General features: G+C 31.8%; 1 long non-coding RNA gene across 1 annotated transcript in view; it reads right to left on the bottom strand.

Annotated features, from left to right (window-relative positions):
- LOC118191065 (uncharacterized) overlaps positions 1–19,419 on the bottom strand; it is an 82,809-nt gene extending 63,390 nt beyond the window's left edge. The window contains exon 1 of the long non-coding RNA XR_004758517.2: positions 19,207–19,419. This is a non-coding gene — a long non-coding RNA (uncharacterized LOC118191065). The remainder of the gene's footprint in view (positions 1–19,206) is intronic.
- Positions 19,420–19,672: the final 253 nt, after the last annotated feature.

Here is a 19,672-nt window from a genome sequence, read left to right as displayed (position 1 = left end):
TGCAGATCCGACCGCTGGTCAAAATGACAAACTTCACAAAGATACCTGCACTCTCATGCAAATCAGTTTTTAACTGAGAAAAACCGCTGTCATAAAGATTCCATCGCCTTTACATGGGAGCATCAGGAGATTTAGATGTACATTCTGCAACTGAACACTGTTGCCTCTTTCAGCTACAGCTAATAGACAAATTCGGTCCAATCCCATTACAGTGAATCCGACTTGCAATGATCTGTTTTGGTCCTATCCGACTAATACCAATATGCGTTTTGGGCTTGTCCAATTGCCTATAATGTTACTTTATATGGCAATAGTGAATTTCCAAATGTATAGAAATCGTATATAACGAATTGTGGATATCTAGAACTGAACCTTTTTTTTTTTTTTTTTTTTTTTGTATTTTTCGAACTTTTCAGAATTTGTGTAGCTTTCAATTGCAAAATTTCTTAACCCTTATATTTATCCTGTTTAGGGTCTTAGTAATGAAAAACAATCTACTAGGGTATTGTTCTTTTATCTTCCCCGTCGCGTTTCTTTGTGTTCTAAATAAAAGGCTGTGCGATGCGAGTGCCCTCAAAAAGAGTGATGGAAACTTATGCAAAGAGAATGGCCGTAGAATAATGGAAAAAGAGGAACCGTTAACTGATGAACCCCTTCAAGAATCAGTCGTTAGCTGCAATAAGAAAGTTACTCGGATGGACATGGACACTAGCCCAGCCCCACAAGGTAAAAATGTTGAAGAGGAAAAAGAAATTTGGATCACGCCGAAAATGTTGGAAAATACCCCACTCCAGAAATTATCGCTTGAAAATAGATTCAAGATGCTGGAAAAGCATAGAGAGGAGGAGCCAGAGGATAGAAGCCCTTTAGTTGGAGATGCCCCCGCCCATTGTATTCCAGAACCAAGCTGTGGATTGGATGAAGTTGAAGTTAGAAGAAATTTTATTAAGGGTTTGTACAGATGAATTCGAGGCCGAAATGAAGGCGAAATCTATTCTTGTGAAGGTAAAGACTATAGATCACTACAGAAATGCCATAAGCTTGTTGAAGAAAAGAGGCATTCCCTTTCATACCTTTCTGATGAGTATCGAAAAACCTATTCGGGTGGTACTGAAAAATTTACCTGACAAGATTACGGAAGATGCTATTTTCGAAAACCTGAAGTGAAGAAACTTCCCAATCAAGAAGGTTAGGCAATTTCAACGATCAAAGAAAAATAACCAAGAAAAGTTACCGATCTATTTATTAAAGTCGGAAAAAACCAAAGCCGGATATGCTATTCACAAATTGAACAATATGTGTTTAGTGTGAACATCAGGATCGAAAATTTTACCCCGAAGAAACCGCCCCACTCAATGCTATAGATGCCAGGAGTGGGGTCACTCGCAGCGTTTATGTAACAACATGGTTCGCTGCTCTAAGTGCGGGAAGAGCCACAGAAGCAATCAATGCACTTTGAAGCAAGAAGAAACGCTGACTTGTGTTTTCTGCGGAGAATTCCATGTCTGCAGCTATCATGGTTGCAAGATGTATATAGAAAAGTTCGAAAAGAGGAGAGTACCCCGAAAGAAGAATATTCCAGCACCAACTGAGGCAGATTTCCCAGAACTTGTCAAAACAGATGAAAGTGCTAGACAAAAGAAACCTCAAAGAACTTAGTACAATGAGAAATTGAAGGAAAGAATTAAACCCCCTCCGAAAGTTCCCAGTGAAGCCTTTGAATGGCTAAGTGATAAGAAAATAAGCAGTTTCCCGAAAACAATAATTTCTCAGATAGAAAAGATCCGAGCTGCTAAGTCAACAGCCGAGAAGCTAATGGCAGGGTTCAACGCGGCCATGCTCCTGATGAAAATTGCTGAAGCTGATGATTAAGGTGTCGCAAATTGACCTCAGGACTGATTTTTGATCTGCTGCTTTTAAGCAAGAACTCTTTTGAATTTGGACTTTCGACTTTGAACTTTGTTACCTGGCCTTCCCACGTCCTGACCGAGGCTAGATTGTCTAGCCTCGGTCATGTACGATTTTTCACACCTCCGGGTGTCGGCAGACAAATAAGTCTGCCTTTAGTTTTTTACAAAAGTGAATTGCCAACGGCTGTTTAGGTTGAATGGATAAAGCTCTGTGTAGCTGAAGCCATTACGAAGGATGAGTATGCTATGCTATGTAGCCTTCAATTCTTGGAAAACTAGGACACACAATAAGCATACCTTAAGCTAGTGGTCTCAAATAAATTTTGCTTACTAATTATCTATTGAAACATACACGAACAATAATAATATCTCAAAGGAAAAAAAAAAAATCGAATTTATTTTCGATCTGAAATAATCTAAAGTTTGATAATTGCAAGACATTGTTGTTGGTTTCTCTTTGTCATCCAAATAGTTTGAGAGCTAAATATTAAAATTTCAAAGTGAAATTTACTTAAAATAGTACTGATATGTTGAATTAATCATTGAGCAGCTTGGTCTAATTAAAATTATATAAATAAATTATAAAATCTTTCTAAGCTTTTAAAGAAAATTTTCCCAAGGACAAAATTTGAGAATAAGTAATGAGAAATTAATCTTTCTCTTAAATTTTTCTTCTGCGCATCAATAAAAGTATATATGTTTGTATGTAAAGAAGAAGAATCTATTTCAGGGCCCGAAATAAAAGGATTGTGAATGATGATTCTCCGCACCCAGTATTTGGCGATTGGGTCCCCTAAAAACCCTAGTTGCCCTTTAAAAAGGGCGAGTATATAAGGTATTTCTCCCGACCTCCTATCATGCCTGTGCCTTCGAGGTGTAGTAGTTAGCACACTGGGCCGGTATTTCAGAGGTCTGTGGTTCGATTCCCGGCGAAGGCGGTTGCTAATTTTTCATCTCTCCGGCTTCCACCCCCCAAAAGAAAACCTAATGTCACTACAGTACTGTTTAATATTAAAATGAATCTATTTTATCGACTGCCTGTATTTGGTGATGGAAGAAGTTTCTATTATTCATCTGTTCTCTTATCCGTCCAAACGACGGCCTCTAGACCGACGGATATAAAGGGTGTTTCACTGTGATTTAGTATTCGTTTTTAAACTAGAGACACAAAAGTATCAAAACACAGCAGAAGCTATCTTATCAGTTCCTGAGTCAATTGATCAAATTTACGTGAAACCTTTTAGTGCATTATACATTGTTAAAAATTTCAACGTAATTATTAATAATACTATACATATACAGTTTTCAGTTTTAATAACCTTATAAGGTATTTTACCCGCCTTCTTGGCATGCCTTCGTGGTGTGGTGGTCTACACGCTGGGCGCGTGTTTCAGAGGTCCGTGGCTCGATTCCCGGCAAAGGTGGTTGCACATTCTTCATCTTTCCTGCTTCCAGTTAAAACCTAATGTCCCTACAACCTTATTGAAAAATCCCGAACCCTAGAAAATTGAAATTTTGCAGATAAGAAGCACTTTATCTATTTAGGTATAGAAATTTATTCGCAATCAAAAATTCTGTAGGGTATCGTCAGAATGGAAGTTCTGGAATAATAATAGTTCATGAATCTGAAGCTTTTCAGATAATCCACACAATACATATCCCATGATTTACATTTAAATTAAGCACTTATGTGAAATTTGAACTGAATTTTTCATCTGCCTGATTTTCAGGTTCCCTGTACAATTAATTCCATTCCCAGACTCTAAAACTAAAAAAATGGGCTGCTAATGTAGAATGCGAGACGAAACCATTGTTAAAGAAATTATTGACGTTTAACGAAATATTTAATACATTGCCTGGAGCTAAATGTCGAAAATGCTAGCTCAGGAAATATTAAATTTTCAAACAGAATCTTATTAAAAATATTAGCAGTTATAAAAAGAGATTGCTGTGCCTTCGTGAAATTTAAGTTTACGTTGATTTTTGTAATAGAATACATATGTTTAAAATGATAAATACATTTTTTAATAGTTAGAATATGAACTGCGTATGCGAATAGTAATAAAAGAACATGTTGCCAATTAAAAAAAAAAAAAAAAAAAAAAAAAAAAAAAACCTCTCATCGAGTTCAGTGGAAGGCTATTCAACCTTTAAATTCTAATTAGAGAAAATTGAAGTGATTTTACCAAACGACTTAAATGCAATTCTTTCAAAAACAGTAATTAATAATATTCGACAAGGGATTTGAACTAGAACGGTTCTGTGCCAATTATGCGATATATAGCGTTAAAATATTTTTTATTAATTACAGTGAAGCTGAAAATGTTCATAATTACTAATTAGATATATATGATAAATGTACTTTATAACAAATAGACTATCAAAGAATGGAAGTTATTACATTATTACATATTATTACAAAATGTGTTTATTGCTTTTAGATCACCCAGTTTGTTGAGTAACTGATGAAAAATTAAAAAAAAATGAACTAAGGAATTATTTATACAAATGCAGAGTGTTATAACTTTTTTATAGTAGGTTCTTAATAATACAAAATGTTAGTTAAATTTAACAGCACTATGATTAAATTAAGGGCTATTGATAGCTTCTCCAATTGCGCAATAGTTTAAACAAATATAATTTAAACAGAAAGCAAAATATGAAAGGGTTCAGATTTTAACGGTCGCTCAAAAGGGTTTGTAAAGGTTATTTACGCTCTACCAGTCTGCTGTTGCTCTTACTCCTTCTAATCAGTTTCTTTTTAGCTTTATTATTAAACATCATTTTCTTCGCACTTACCTCAAATACAATGCAACAACAAATTGCAAAAATTTTAAAAGCAGCATATGTTTGAATTACCTATGCAGTGTTAAGTGTTGGCAATAACATTTTTCTAATTTTTTCTGTCTTTTGTTGTTCAAGATGTTTTGTAATTTTTCTTCCGTGTATGTGTATATGTGTCTTTATCATTTTGTGTGTTAAATTTGTGAATTAAATAGCACTTCCTTCGCTCGTACCCCACATACAATTCAATTCAACACAAAATATTTAAAAACAGCATATCTTTAGAATTTTCGATAGAGTCTGGCGCCCTTGAGATAAAAACGTTTTACTGGTCACTTTTAAATCGTTGAATTTGTTAATAAAAATTCATTAAAATTTTACAATGTATGAAATATTTTATTCGAAATTCAAAATTTGGGGTTCCAGATGCACATCTTCTGGTGGAGGACTACGTTTTTCAAAATTTCATGGCCCTAGGTACCGCCGTTTTTACACAGTGCGAGGAACGTACATACTTAATTTCTTAATTTCCTTAAAAATAATACTGGGCGATAAAATTTGTTGGCAAACATTTGAAAAGTGATTCGCCGTTTATAGGGGGCGGCGCAAAATCCCGTTTCGAAACTAATAGCCCATTCGAGCTAACGCCATTTTGGACTAAAAACAATGAATATAGATTAGCGCATATTTCATGCAAAGTGAGCTTCATTACTTCATTTTAAACTTAAAATCTCTGAACTGCTGAAGTTAAGAAACAAATCGCAAGGAAGACATTTTTCTTTCAGATATTATCTATTCTTCTTTAATAAACAAAGCAGTAATTCAAGTACTTAAAAAATGAAACTAGAAAAATACTTAATATTAAAAATGTAAAGAAGGAGTATAATAAAAAAAGGCACTTTCTAAATTATTTGCACACTATGAAATGTTGCCATTGACTATTGGCAACTTAATTAACTGGTTAAAAAAAAAAAAAAAAAAAAAAAAAAAAAAAAAATCTGGTGTGTACACCACATGACTTCCTTGTACGGAATATTGAATTATACGCATTTTTTCTTGCATTTCATTTAAACTTATTGGATTGAATTAAATCTACTTCGCCGACAGCGCATAAACCACAATAGAATAAATACATTCTTTAAAATTCACTCTAGTATTTGTTTACCATAGCGACACTCTGGCGCTAGATTCACTTAACTTTCGCTCATATTATAACTCAAAATGCACAAAACTTATATCATTTAAAGAATAGAATTATCTAATCGTTGCCACATGTTCTATTCAAATACTATAATAATGCTAGAATGATGTATAAAAGAAATTAAGCAAACAAAACAAAAAAGAAACAGTTTTTCACATACGATTGAGTATTTCTCATTCAATTAATTCAGTTCTAACTTCGCGAGAAGGCAAAAATACATAAAAACTCAAAATATCTATATTAAAAATTACGAAATAAATCTTAAACACTTATTTCCTCGAAAAAGTTCCAGAAAGAATTAAGCATGATTTAATTGGCAATAATAAATGAAGGCGTTATCTTTGTTGTTGCGAAGCTAAGTTTCTCTAGATTGGCAACAAATCCACTAGTCTGCTGTTTCAAATGTAAACAATCAATGGCCGCCATAAAAAAATAGGCTTAGCGGCACTTAAACAACTTTAAAATTGTTGATAATTCAAAAATATTGCATACAGATTTACTAAAGGCATAAAAACCTTAACCGGAACATAAAAACAACATAATTCAATCATTTTTTAAAGCAAAAAATGTACAATTTACAAACATATAAGAGTAAAGAAACTGAGATCATTGAGCCGGGTAACAGAGTGGATATATATATAAATATATTTATATACGTTTAATGCGGCCGATTGCAACCAAAATACGAGGTGCACATCTACATGTTATAGCAGTCCTATATGCAAAATTTCAACGTTCTGAGGCTACTCGTTTTTGAGTACGAGTACGTACATACGTTCGTACAGACGCCACGAAAAATTCTCTTCAGAATCAATTTTAAAGCAGTTTTATAATTTTTTTGGAGGAAACGAGTCTTTTATCCTGTTCTTACGTACAGATATCACGCAAAAACATCATTAAATTGCATTTGATAGCGGTCAAAATGGATATTTTCGTTGAAATATGCTGCCTGAAACTTTTCGGGATTACAATACTTCCTTTTTTACTTCGTACAAGGAAGTAAAAAACGTTTGTTTTATAGAGTTTGCTTGTATTCGTTGGAACTCTTAAGCCTACGTCGAAGATTAAGTAGAGAATTTTCGCCATGTCTTTAAGAATAAGTACTGCAAATGAAATGTTTAAATAACCTTTTTATTTAAATCTAAATTAAACAGATGCACAAAGTTCGTGCTCATAAATTATCACCCCTTAGGCTACGTAACAGAAAATAAGAATGTAATACTTCATTAACAAATTAGATAATCTAATAACTGGATCCTTAGCTTAACTAACGCTGAATCGACTGCACACAGCAAAGTTGAGCCGAGAAATATCAGCACAAAGTGAAAGGTGTCGAACTAGAGAGCTAATTTCAAACTGGCAGCATAATCATCGTAACTAAGTCCGCTACTATCCTTTTCAACTCTGCAACGCAGCTTAAATACTGCTTCTGAAACACGTTTAAAATTTACATCTACGTCCCACAAAATTTACATTCTTGCAGGAAACTGAAATCAGGAGGAATAGGAAAGTCAAACCAATAATGACTGGTTAGAATAAAGGAAAATCTTACATGTTATAAGGCATTTTTCTCACTTTCCTAGCGTCCTTCGTGGTGTAGTGGTTCTGCTTCTGCACGCTGGGCCGGTATTCCAGAGGTCCGTGTTCGATTCCCGGCGAAGGCGTTTGCTAATTTTTCATCTCTCTGGCTTCCAAAAAAATCCTAATGTCTCTACAGTGGCGCCCGAACTAAAAGGGTTGTGGATAATGATTCTCCACACCCAGGATTTGGCGACTAGGTCCCCTAAAACTTTAGTCGCCCTTTAAAAAGGGCAGTATATAAAGTATTTCTCCCACTTTCCTAGCGTCCTTCGTGGTGTAGTGGTTCTGCACGCTGAGCCGGTATTCCAGAGGTCCGTGGTTCGATTCCCGGCGAAGGCGTTTGCTATTTTTCATCTTTTCTGCCTCTAAAAAATCCCAATGACTCTACAACTTTATCTATCTTTACGCCTGATGACTACTACTCTATATAGTAATAAAAACAAATATTTCATAAGAAACAGCAAATTTTATGAGAAAACACAAATATCTAAAAGGCTGATATTTACATTTTTACAGTCGGTTGATGCCAATCGGGGAAATAATTGTTAAATGTAAAGTGTATAAATCGAGGCGTACTAAAGACATATATACTTCTGGAAAGATCATTTTAACAGATTCGTAGCTGTTTGCCTCGAATGAATAAAATTTAAATCTAAAATTTCGTAACGTCAGTTGGAGCCCCCTGAATGCTGCGCCCGGAGAGATGGGCCCTCTGTAGCTATGCCACTACATTTTACTGCAGTAAAATCCCTCGTAATTGGCATTCAGTTAACCGGCAATATCAAAATAACGGTAGTTCTGAAGATACGACTTAAATTCGAAATTTAGGCAAAATATGTAATTGGCTAATAATCTGAAGACTTAAATGTGGAAAATATTTGTGTCAGATTTCTTTCGTTCAACGTAACAATCTTATAGATCCAATGAATTACCGACCCCTTTCCAAGCATCGATGTGTGAACGTTGAAGGTAAGGTCCATGACTTTTAGAACGAATTCCCATTGAAAAACGCCATATTTACGTTGACCCTTGCCTGTAAAGATGAAAAACACATTACTTTACGTCGCCCAATGGTGTAAATTTCTTTTGGTGTAAGATTATTTTCGTAAGCATAAGTTTTTAGAAACAATTCCCATTGGAAAACGCAATTTTTGTTTTTGACTCTTGTCTGGAAAGATGATAAGAACATAACTTTACATCGCCGATGGTGTAAATTGCCTTTAGTGTAAGATCATATTCGTAGATGATGACTCCACACGTAGTCTCCAATAGGCAAACACGTCCGGTGCCTGTGTCCTGCATATTGGAGAAGATTAATGTTAGTGAAGAGCAGGTCAGGATTAGATAGATGTAAGCATTTCTGTTCCCGCCCCACGTTCTCAAGATGACGATGAAATAATCGACATGTGCTGGGAAAGAGGAAAAATGGTAATGAGAAAGGTGAGGCTGAAGATAAAGGTAACTTTCAGAACAAGAAAATTATGTGTATATAAGCTGACGAAGGATTGTAGACTTTCATAAGGTTTCATGAGAAATATTAATTTATGTCAGCATATGACGTTATGAGATTTCATTGTATACATAGTTAATTTTTTTAAATTGCGGGGACAATGTTGTAAGTAGGCAGACATTAGAAGCTGTATGCTATCATACAAAAAGAAATTCATAACTTTCATGTGATAATAAATGTGGCAATTTTAAAATGCTGCGAAATTTTGTTTTTCTGAAACATAAAATCATGCTTTGTGTTTCAATTTTAAATAATCTGCATTAAAACGTTTATTTAATTGCGGCTGGTAGATCAAAATCAAGACTGACAGACTTCGAATGCTACGTTTCTATAGATGGTGTCACAAAACATAGCAAGTAAGTTCTAGAAATACATATTCAGTGCTAACAATAACACCTTCGTCATTTTCCACTCACGTCGTCCACTTCTTTTTCACAGGCACGGTAAAATTAGTTTGAGTGTTCGTTATTTTATATATCTGTTTAATATAGTGTTTTATCTTTCCTGTTTTATATTTAATAATTTCCTTTGATATTGGGTTAAGAACATATGCGCAAAGTACTTTTGTAAAGACTAAGTAAACAATCGTCTGTGTTTCAGGAACGAATAAATCCCATCTACTTTAATTCCTAGAGGAAAATCTGTTTTGGGGTTTCCAACCTACAGATGCCGGTTGACGAACGGGCTTCAAGAACGAATTAAATTCATGAACTGAGGTTTACCTGTATTTTTATAACAGTTTAAAAAAAATTGTGATAAAAATATTGCATGAAATTATCATTATTTTTGTATTAATATGGCAATAATATTTTTATAAATGTCTATTCTGTTCATATCATAATATTTTTTTTTTTTTTTCTACAGTGCCGTAAGTTTCCTAAAAGAAAACGCATCTGTTACTATTATGCGTATTCCCTCAGTTCAGGTCTTCGAAAACTGCTATTCTGCATTAACTATCGGCATGCAGAGAAACCTGTTTTACATTCAAATTATAAATCAGACGAATTTAAATTTTTCCTTTTGATAACGTAATTGAATCAATCAATCAATTTCCTGTTGTTAACTTCAAATAAAAGAATTTTACCTAAACCATAATACACAAATATAACTTCAAAATTCCAGTTATTTAAACTTCCCTTGGAACACTATTTTTTTAAATACTGTATGGTGCCAAGTGTGCGATCTAATAACTGAGGAGCCAAAAACGTTTTTAACAAAATGAAAAAAAATTTATTAACATAATAAAAAATATTTAAAATAAATTTTAAATTTCGCTTACTCAATATTCATAAAAACATACATAAACAGTAATAAGAATACCGTAAAATGGGGAAGGGGGTTAACTTTATACTTATTTTCTATTTGAAATGTAAAGTTTGGTATGTGTACAATATTTTTATTGGTTAAATTTTGTAATTCAAATATATTTACAGGTAAATATTAAATTTCTTAGCATGAAATTTCTTTTAAATAATTCTAACACGTTTAATTAATCATTAAACAACTGACTTTAAATCTATATGTATAAAGAAGAATGCCTGTTTGTGTGTTTGTTCGCGATTAACTTAGTCACTACTATAGCTATCGCCACCAAACTTTCTATAATTCTTTTCTGAGTCCTAGAAAAGGTCGACGTCCACTTTCTCTCCCGCCCCCAAAAAGTCGTTTCTACAATGAAATTCTTTTCTGGGTCCTCGGAAAGATCGACGTCCTCTTTTTTTTAAAATATAAATAAATAAATAAACTAAAATTAGATATATTAATTAAAAACTGAAAACGCTGATTTTCGCCCTCATTTTTCAGAGTAGCAACAGTCTCGCACGCTGGAGATAAAAGTCTGCTTTATTTCGAGAGGTGATGTAAATGCTCGCTTTCAAGTCATAGAGTTTGTTAATATAAAATTTCTAAGTTTTACAATGAAATAAAAATAGCATTGCCAAACATTAAATACATTATTCCCGATTCCAAAAATTCGTGGAAAGCCATTTCGACTGTTCAAATTTTCGTATGAATTTAATCAGCCAAGATATTAATTAAAAACTCTGAAAACACTATTTTTCGAATTTCATTTTTCCGAGCGGCAACAGTCTGGCGCGTTGGAGATAAAAACGCTTTATTCCGAAAAGCGTTGCTACTGCTCGCTTTTAAATCGTCGAGTTTGTTAATCAAAAATTTGTACTTTTTACCAACTCTATATATAGTATAAAGAAGAATGTGGGTGGGTTTTTTTTTTTTTGTGTTTGTTTATTCGCGTTACTGATTTCTGATCAATTATGATAAATTTTGGCTACATTTAATGGACTAAAATTCAATATAGGTGAAATATTAGATGGAATGTGAGCTTTCATGACCATTTGGAAAGATGAAAATCATTAAAAACTGCGTGCCATTGTTGCTGATATAATGAAAGAGAATTAGTTAATTTTCTATCGAAATTTTTTATGTGGGTTCCATATCGCATCAGACTGAAAAACGTATCACTATGAATAGTACTTTTTGCATCGTTATTAGAAGAATTATAGCGGTATTGTTTCCTCTATTGTTAGATATATTACTCGCAGTCTAACTTAACTGGCATCGGGTACTTTCGCTAGTTAAAAATAAACAAATTAGGAAAACTTTGTTTTCAGAAAAAATTTGCCAAGTGGAACAAAATTTGAGAATAAATAATAGCAACTTAGTCATATTCTTTTATTTATGAACTTTTGCTTCTACGCATAATTAAAAATACATATGTTTGTAGGTAAATAATTATAAACCTTCTTATTTTTTACTACAGCTTGACCAGTGATGGCGTTTCTATTCTAATAAAGCCTTGGATCACTGGAAAATCACTGGAAATTATCTTTGTCACGGATTTTATCAGTCAATCTGGTTCTTTTCGTATTAATTTCAACTGCGAGAAGTAGCTGTTCACATATAAATGTATTCCCAAGCAAAGCGATTATTCTTAGCCCCTAATTTCGTAAATGAGCTACTTTATTTTTTTTGACAAGTATTGATAAAAGTTTAAATATGTATCTTCAAATAACTGAATAAGATTTACAACTAAAATCCTGATATCTTTCATGTGTATCTTTAAATCACTGAATAAGACTTACAACTAAAATCCTGAAATCTTCCCATCATCGTGTTAGCAACAAATACGTAATTCAAATGCCTTCGCGGGCCCCATAAAATTGCTTCGGGGGCCGTCTGTTTAAGACCACTGGCATAACACACAAGCAACAACAAATAAATGAATAAAAAATATGAAAGCTTTTAGATTTTACATTACTCCCGAAGGTGCATTTTTTTAACATTTTGTGGGTTACTTTTATTTATTAAATATCATGTTGTTCGCATTTAAACCATAAAATTCAATTCAACAGCAATATCGCAAAATAATTTTTAAATTAACATATCTTTAGAATTTCCGATACACAGTCTCACGCGCTGGAGATAAAAAATATTTTTTTAAATTCCGTACAATGTTGCCATTGGTCGCTTTGAAATTGTCGAGTTTATTAATAAAAAATTCCTTAAAAATTTGCAAAATATGAAACAGATAATCAAACAAATTCCAAATTTAGGGTTTGACATCACCATATTCGGGTGGAAACGTACGTTATTCACAATTTGATGGCTCAAGGTACCGTCGTTTTATCACAATGCGAGAAACATACATACATTTATGCAGATTCTTCATTATTTAATTTATTTAAATATAATATAGGGCTGTAATATTTGGCGGCAACAGTTTGAAAAGTGAACCGGCATTTAACGTTTTCAACGCAAAAAGCCAAAACGAAATTAATAGCCCTTCTGGGCTAATAAATAAAAATAGAAAGAATAAATAGAATGTTAATGGTTACATGGGAGGTTAAGTTTTCGAAACATTTCTTTCTCCTTTAAATGGATAGAATTTTCCTGGCACACTGCTAACAACAGGTCTACCATCGATGAGTGAATTGCATTTTACTATCTAGCTGTGGCATAATATAAGTGACTGATATAATTATTCATCGCCATTAATTTATGCAACTGTTTATTTTTATTGTTGGTTTCATCTTTTACAATGTGTACAAAATCTTTCATGAAGACATTTCTTTTTCTCTTTCGTTATGAAGACAGGCGTAAGCGTTTTCCACATCTAATTAATCAATGAACTTACCATACAATTTTAAAAATTTAGTTAATTTTAATTAAAAGGGAACACTTTCAAATAATGGTTTAAATGTAATCCTAAGTACTTTAAAAAATGGCCAGTATGCATAAATGACTCAAACATTCAATCTGCTGTCTTTTATTTAGCAAATAATTAAAGACGGAGATTAATTGTTATTAAAAATTAATAATATCTTTCTGGCACTTTGTTGACTAGATATAGCAGCAAAAGGAAAATTCTTAGCCCTATATCAAAATTTTAATTTATCATTTTCCTTTTCTCTTGAGCAATAAATCTTCAAATATTAAGGTTAAAAAAAGCGTTTCTTTTCGGTTCTTCATGTTTTTAAGGAGAGAAAAATTTATTATCAAAGATTTTACTAAGCACTTCTTATGATAAATTTTGAAAATTTTTCGCAATATTGTACTTTGCAACATTTGTATTTATTAGTTAAGTAAGTCACTAAACATAATTTTGATATTTTCAGTCATCGTTACAAACTAATATTAAAAAAATCTATAAAAATGTTTGCAAGAGCCTGTTGTTATGCAGTGCAGTAACGAAATTTAATTTTAATAGATGCAAGTTATTTTCTGAAAATAGAGTAAACAATCATATTGACTTATGTCAGGTTCGTTCTACACATGCTTTTTTAATATTCGCAGCGTAATTATAATAAGGCTTTCATATACTGGCCTTAAAAATCGGAATTATTTGTACATCTAGATTAGCTGCGGTTCTAATAACAAGTGCAAAAATTTAGGTGAGAAAAATGCGAAATTCTGGCTACAATTTAAAATTAGGGAAATGTGAAATTTTATTTTGGCGTTAAATGTTTTATGCTTAAGAAGAGGAACATGAGTCTGATCACCATCGAAATCGACAGTTTTATTACGACAGTTTATAGCAACCAAAATAAGGTTGTTTTTTTGCCATTTTAAAATTTTTACGTTAGTATATTTCTTATACATTTAATTCTGATTACAGCTTTAATTATTTGACCAGAAAATTGAATGCATTAATTTTGTTTTTCCAAATTCTTTAAAAAATGACAGCAATAAAAGCAATTTAAAAGGAACCGAAAGGCCAAGGATAAAAATTGTCTGTGAGGTGAATGTTTTGCTTTCGATAATTTTCAAATAAACTTTCAAATCATATGGAAATTCTTAATTTTTTTATTTTAAAAATCAAAGCTATATCTTACTTTCGTAATTCATTTCTACCGAGTTTTATTTGGATATGCGAACTTTGATAAAAATGTCAAGTATAATTAATTGAGTTTCAGTAGATATTTTTAAAATAAGTTTACATAAATTAAATCGCAGAAAAAAAACAGTCTCGGTCTGGTTTCAAAAGCAAAAATTTATCCTTGGAGAAGAATTATTGGAGAAGAAAGAAATTATCCTTGGAGAAAAGAAGGAAAAATTATTTTTGTAGGATTGTGGAGTGTTTAATATTTATTACGTGAAATTTTTCAAATTCAATTTTGATTAAAAGGAAAGAATTTAATTTAGAAGTCAAACAACAAAAATCAGAGTTATATTTTCAAATTTTCACAGGACTAGTTTCGATGGTTTTACCGAACTATCAGCTGCAAAAACACAAATGAACGAGATAAGATATAATGATAAGATAAGACAAGAAACCCTGGACAGGAGATAAGCTACTGGCGCTATCTGTTGATGAAACCAGAACTAAAACATAATTTCTTTAAAGGCTAAAGGCAAAGAGGGATTAGAATTAGGGTCGTTAACTAGAACAGAAAGATTTTTCTTAATGTAAAATGCCTCTAGAAAGTCCAGTTCACCAATGGAAGATATCCAGTACCAATAGAAATTCATTTCACCAATGGATGGAAACGATTTGTTTTTATACGATGGCAAAGCCACATATATTCTTCCATTCCTTTTATGAATGTTTTTTATTTAAAGGTTTACGTGAAATTCTTTCTGTTTAAAAACGGTAACTTTGATTCGAACACGCAGCCTTCTTCAGAAGTGGAATGAGGGACCACTGCAGTGACATCTATAAAGCACTAATGGTATACGTTCGAAAACTCTGATAGCAAAACAATGAGTTTAACAAAATTAGAATTTGTAGACTAACTGATAAAATATTATGAATCTTCTTAAACTTAATTTTAAATATTCTGAAGTTTGCATTTTCTGGAAAAAATTATGGCAAGTAGAAAGTATTTCGTCATGTATGGAATCGATCTTCATTTCTTTAAGTATTTGCTTGTTCCGAACATACCATGGGGCGTTTAAAATCATCCTTAGTAATTTATTTTGAAAAACTTCTAATTTTTTACGATAGGTTTTGGCGATAGTGCTCCAGGCAGGAATACGATATAGTAAAATGGGTCGAATCATAGTGAAATATACCATATGTTTAGTTCTTATGGGAAGCTTCGAGTTTCTTCGTAGGACAGGATAAAGGGTAATAACCCCTGCGTTAGCTTTTTGTAATGCATTCATAGTTTGTTCCTTAAATAATAGTTGTTCGTCAAAGAGCACACCTATAGGTATTTAATGGAGCTGTTAACTGGTATTAGCCCATTATTAATTTGAATATCAATGTCGACAGGAGTATTCTTTTTGTATCTTCTAAAAATAGTGACGTTATACTTATTTGGGTTTAATTTAATTCTCCAGATCTTGAACCAATGATCAGTGATATTAACTGCGAATTTTAGTTTGTCAATAGCAAGTTGCGGTTTTAAAGACTTCGTAAGAACGACAGTAACATCAGCATATTTAGCTATTTTTGCATTTAAATGGCTGCGGCATGTCATTTATAAAGATGTTAGAATAGGATTGGCGCTAAAATGCTTCCTTGAGGTACTCCACTTTTAATGATCTTTCTACTGGAGAGAGATTTTCCAATTTGAACTTGAAATGTACGATTTTTTAAGTAGGACTATATTAATTTGATGAGAGATTGATAGGGAGAAGTGCTTTTTGCATTTTGAAGAATAGGTCTTGTTTACGTCTGAGACTCTTACTTAAATACGAAATTAAGTCAGTTGGTGCATCGAGTTCAGTATCTTTTGGCCCGAGTGGGGTCGAAAGTTAATTTTCAGTTTTGTGTACCAAAAACTTTGTCTTCCTGTCCATTGGCCAAATTGCTTGTTTTTGTGTACAAACTCTAATTTTCACTGTCAAAAAATTTTTTTCTTAAACTGCTTTTAATTGTATTTGGGGTTTAAGATTTTCCTGTATTTTATAATTTGTAAGAAGATGCTTTGAGCTTTATATATTTTTGCCTTGCCTCGAAGTGAGAACTGAATTGATTGAATGAGAAGTATATTTCTAATGAAATTCGATGTAATAAATTTAAATGAAGTGAAACAAAAAGTGGGTTTAATTTAGTAGGCCGCACAAGGAAGTCATGTGGTGTTCACATCAGATTTTTTATTTTAAAGAATGCAAATTATGTGACCCAGCTGCTACTCTTCATCGCGCGTGGTCACATGATTGTTATACGCAATTAAAGTAAATACTGTACAACTTATTAAGTAATTAATTTCATATTAAACAGTAAAACAACCTAAAACGGGCGTAGATTCTAAATATACTGAATTTGAGTTTTATTCAAGAATCTGCTTCAGTCTAAGGTTATTTTTATGCCTAATTTTAAATTTACATTGCCGGGATTCTCTTCCAATTCGATTTACGTAAATATTTTATTGCTTTTACACTTTTGCTTATAAGAAAACATTTACATATTACTTACTACATCTAATAATTTACCAATCTGTTAAACTACTTACTGATGATACAGTCTACTTTACTGTTGATATACAAAGCATTGTAAAATATTCAAAGAAGAAGTGATAAATCCATGGCATACCAGATTCAGTGTTACCATATAAACTCAAATATTTTTATAAAAGGAGAAAATATTTATCTTTGAGTACCGGTAAGATGGTAATAGGCTATGGAGAAGAAAGAAAATTTGAGAGAAACATGCTTGTTAAAGACTTTCTGAGAAAATATCTGTTGTTAACACAGTGCACAAAAAAAAAAAAAAAAAAAAAAAAAAAAAAAAAAATCATATGACGAAAATATTCAGAAATATTGCATTACCGCAAAATCTCATTTCCTTAAAAGTACCGTTCATGACCTCAGTTTCTCCGGTCGCTGCTGTACTGCGTCACTGCAGTGAATTGCAGTTGGGAAAAGTTTGAAATAATAATAATAAAAAAGAGACACTGAAGATAAGTTTCTATGATTAGTACCAAGAACATTCATTTGTTCTTCTTTGGGGTGGGACAAATATGTTAGTGATAGTTTATATTTGAAAGTAATTAACATGCAAAATATCAAAGGTAGATAGTGTCTGTAAAGTTGCCGGAAATTTGTTGGCTCATAGCCAGTAACTCCTTAGGAAAAAAAGTAGGCAATTCTCTACGAGATAATAACAAAAGGAACGTGCATGTTTCAATATAATTTTCTAATTCTAATTCCGTTTTCTACTATATAAACAAAATAGTTTAAATCTATTAATTGTCAAATTTTTAAAAATAAATTTCAATCAAGAAGGGAAAAAATTTCATTTGAGGACTACTTTCCTGCTGCTTTGTTTTTTGTTTATATTAGTTTTATGTTTATGTTTATATTATATTATATGTATATGTATTATATTAGTTTTATGTTTATGTTAGTTTTATGTTATATTAGTTTTATGTTTTATGTTTATATTAGTTTCATTTTATATATATGTTTTTGTTTATTATTTTTTCGAATCCGTATCCTAAAATGTTTTCAGATCTCTTGAATTCTTTTTAGAAATAATAATAAAAAAAAAATCATTTTAATTAAAAATTAAAAAAGAGCTTTCAATGACAGTGAAGTTTCAAATCTGCGTGAAAAAAGTTTAAGAACACAGTTTTTGAAATTACGCCTTAGTTTAGACGCCTTAGTTATTAAATTTTGAAATTAAGAACAGATTAATGGAATTTTGTAAAGCATTAAAATTAATGCTCTTGCATCTTGAATCATAATTAAAGGTCTTGAATCTTGAAGTTTGTTTTCTTAACATAATTTGAAGAAATAAATTTAACACTTTAGATTTTTTTAAAAATATTTTTCGAGAATCATTTTAAATCAGCGTAAGTGCTGAGAAGATGGAATTATTCAAGAGTTACATGATAATCATTAAACACGGGAAGTTTAATTCTCTCCAGAATAAGAAATTTTAAGCTTCTACTGGTGGCCAATAAGATTAGTCTTTCCAAGCTTTCGAGTTAAAATTTTTATGTCCTTTTAGGTTAAAAATTCAAAACATTAAAAAAAATGTGATAAAATTCAATTTAAAATTTTAAAAAAAAATTTTGTGGGTCTAGGAGTTTTAATGTGATATCCTTAAATGATACGCATTTTCTAATCATTTTAATTTAATAGATTAAATTTTAAAATATTGCTTCAATCATGAATGAAGAACAGTTCTTTTCCAGTAAATTTTCGAATACTGTGTTAATTAAAATCAAAGAATAATTTTTTTTCGAGGTTTTAAATTTTGGAATATTTCTTTCATTAAAAGTACAGAATAATTGTTTTCATCCTATAAATTTTAGAAGGTTTTTCCAATCACAATCCGAGAATATTTTTTCATTTAAATTGCGCAATATTATTTGAATCACAATCAGAGAATAATTTTTTTCCTTGAAGACACTGTAAACGAAAACGGCGATAGTTTCGTATGCAAATAGAAAAAGAAATTTTTTTAAGATGAAATATTGTCCAGTTAATTTAATTTATGATTTTGAATTTAAGCAAATATTTTGAATAAGGAATTATTATATAAAAATAAACTTAAATCTGATTTTCAGAAATCTTTTGTACTTTTTAATTTTCATTTTAAATGTATGAAACTTTAGTGTCTTTTACAGCATTCGCAGTTTTTTTTTTTCTTTGTAACTTTTAGCTAGAATTAAAGTATAATAATGTCGTTCTTTTATATATATTGATTCATTTCATATATATTTAAAAATTTACAGAAAATACTCTAAGAATTACCGTCAGCGCGCGGACAGCAAACAAACTTTGGAATAGTCGAGGTTAGTACATACCCCCACGTTGAGGAAACGGATTCTCTCATTCTCCTGAGCTGCTTGGCAACATCAGGGTTGTCGGGAGGAGTAACGAGAGTCCTTCGCTTCATCATTCGAATGCATGTCATCCAGATTTAGAAAAGATTAGTAAGAATCTTGGGAAACTTGGCGACGATTTTGGCGGGGCTTCCCCGTGCCATTTCTGTCTGCCTCTTAGCCTTCGAGAAATCGACGACATGACGTCATGAATTGAAACTCTGACACCACAAGAATTTTAAAAAGATTCTTTGGCTTCAAGCTGTGATTTATGTCAAATTTTTCTAGAATATTTACGATATATGAATTAAAAGGTGTGACTTTATGGGTTAGTTAGTGTAATTCGTGGGTATTTTGATATGTAAATGCATGCTTATCTTTGTTTATTATAAAATATATTTTTTGCTAAAAACTTGGTGTTAATTCGACAATCCAGTTATAGAAAGAA

Source organism: Stegodyphus dumicola, chromosome 6 (genome assembly GCF_044657685.1).
Source record: "Stegodyphus dumicola isolate Sdum_Otavi_A_Nest chromosome 6, ASM4465768v1".
In the NCBI taxonomy this organism is placed as follows: domain Eukaryota; kingdom Metazoa; phylum Arthropoda; class Arachnida; order Araneae; family Eresidae; genus Stegodyphus; species Stegodyphus dumicola.
The sequence above is the reverse complement of the archived record's forward strand: the minus strand, read 5'-3'. Positions and strand labels throughout refer to the sequence as shown.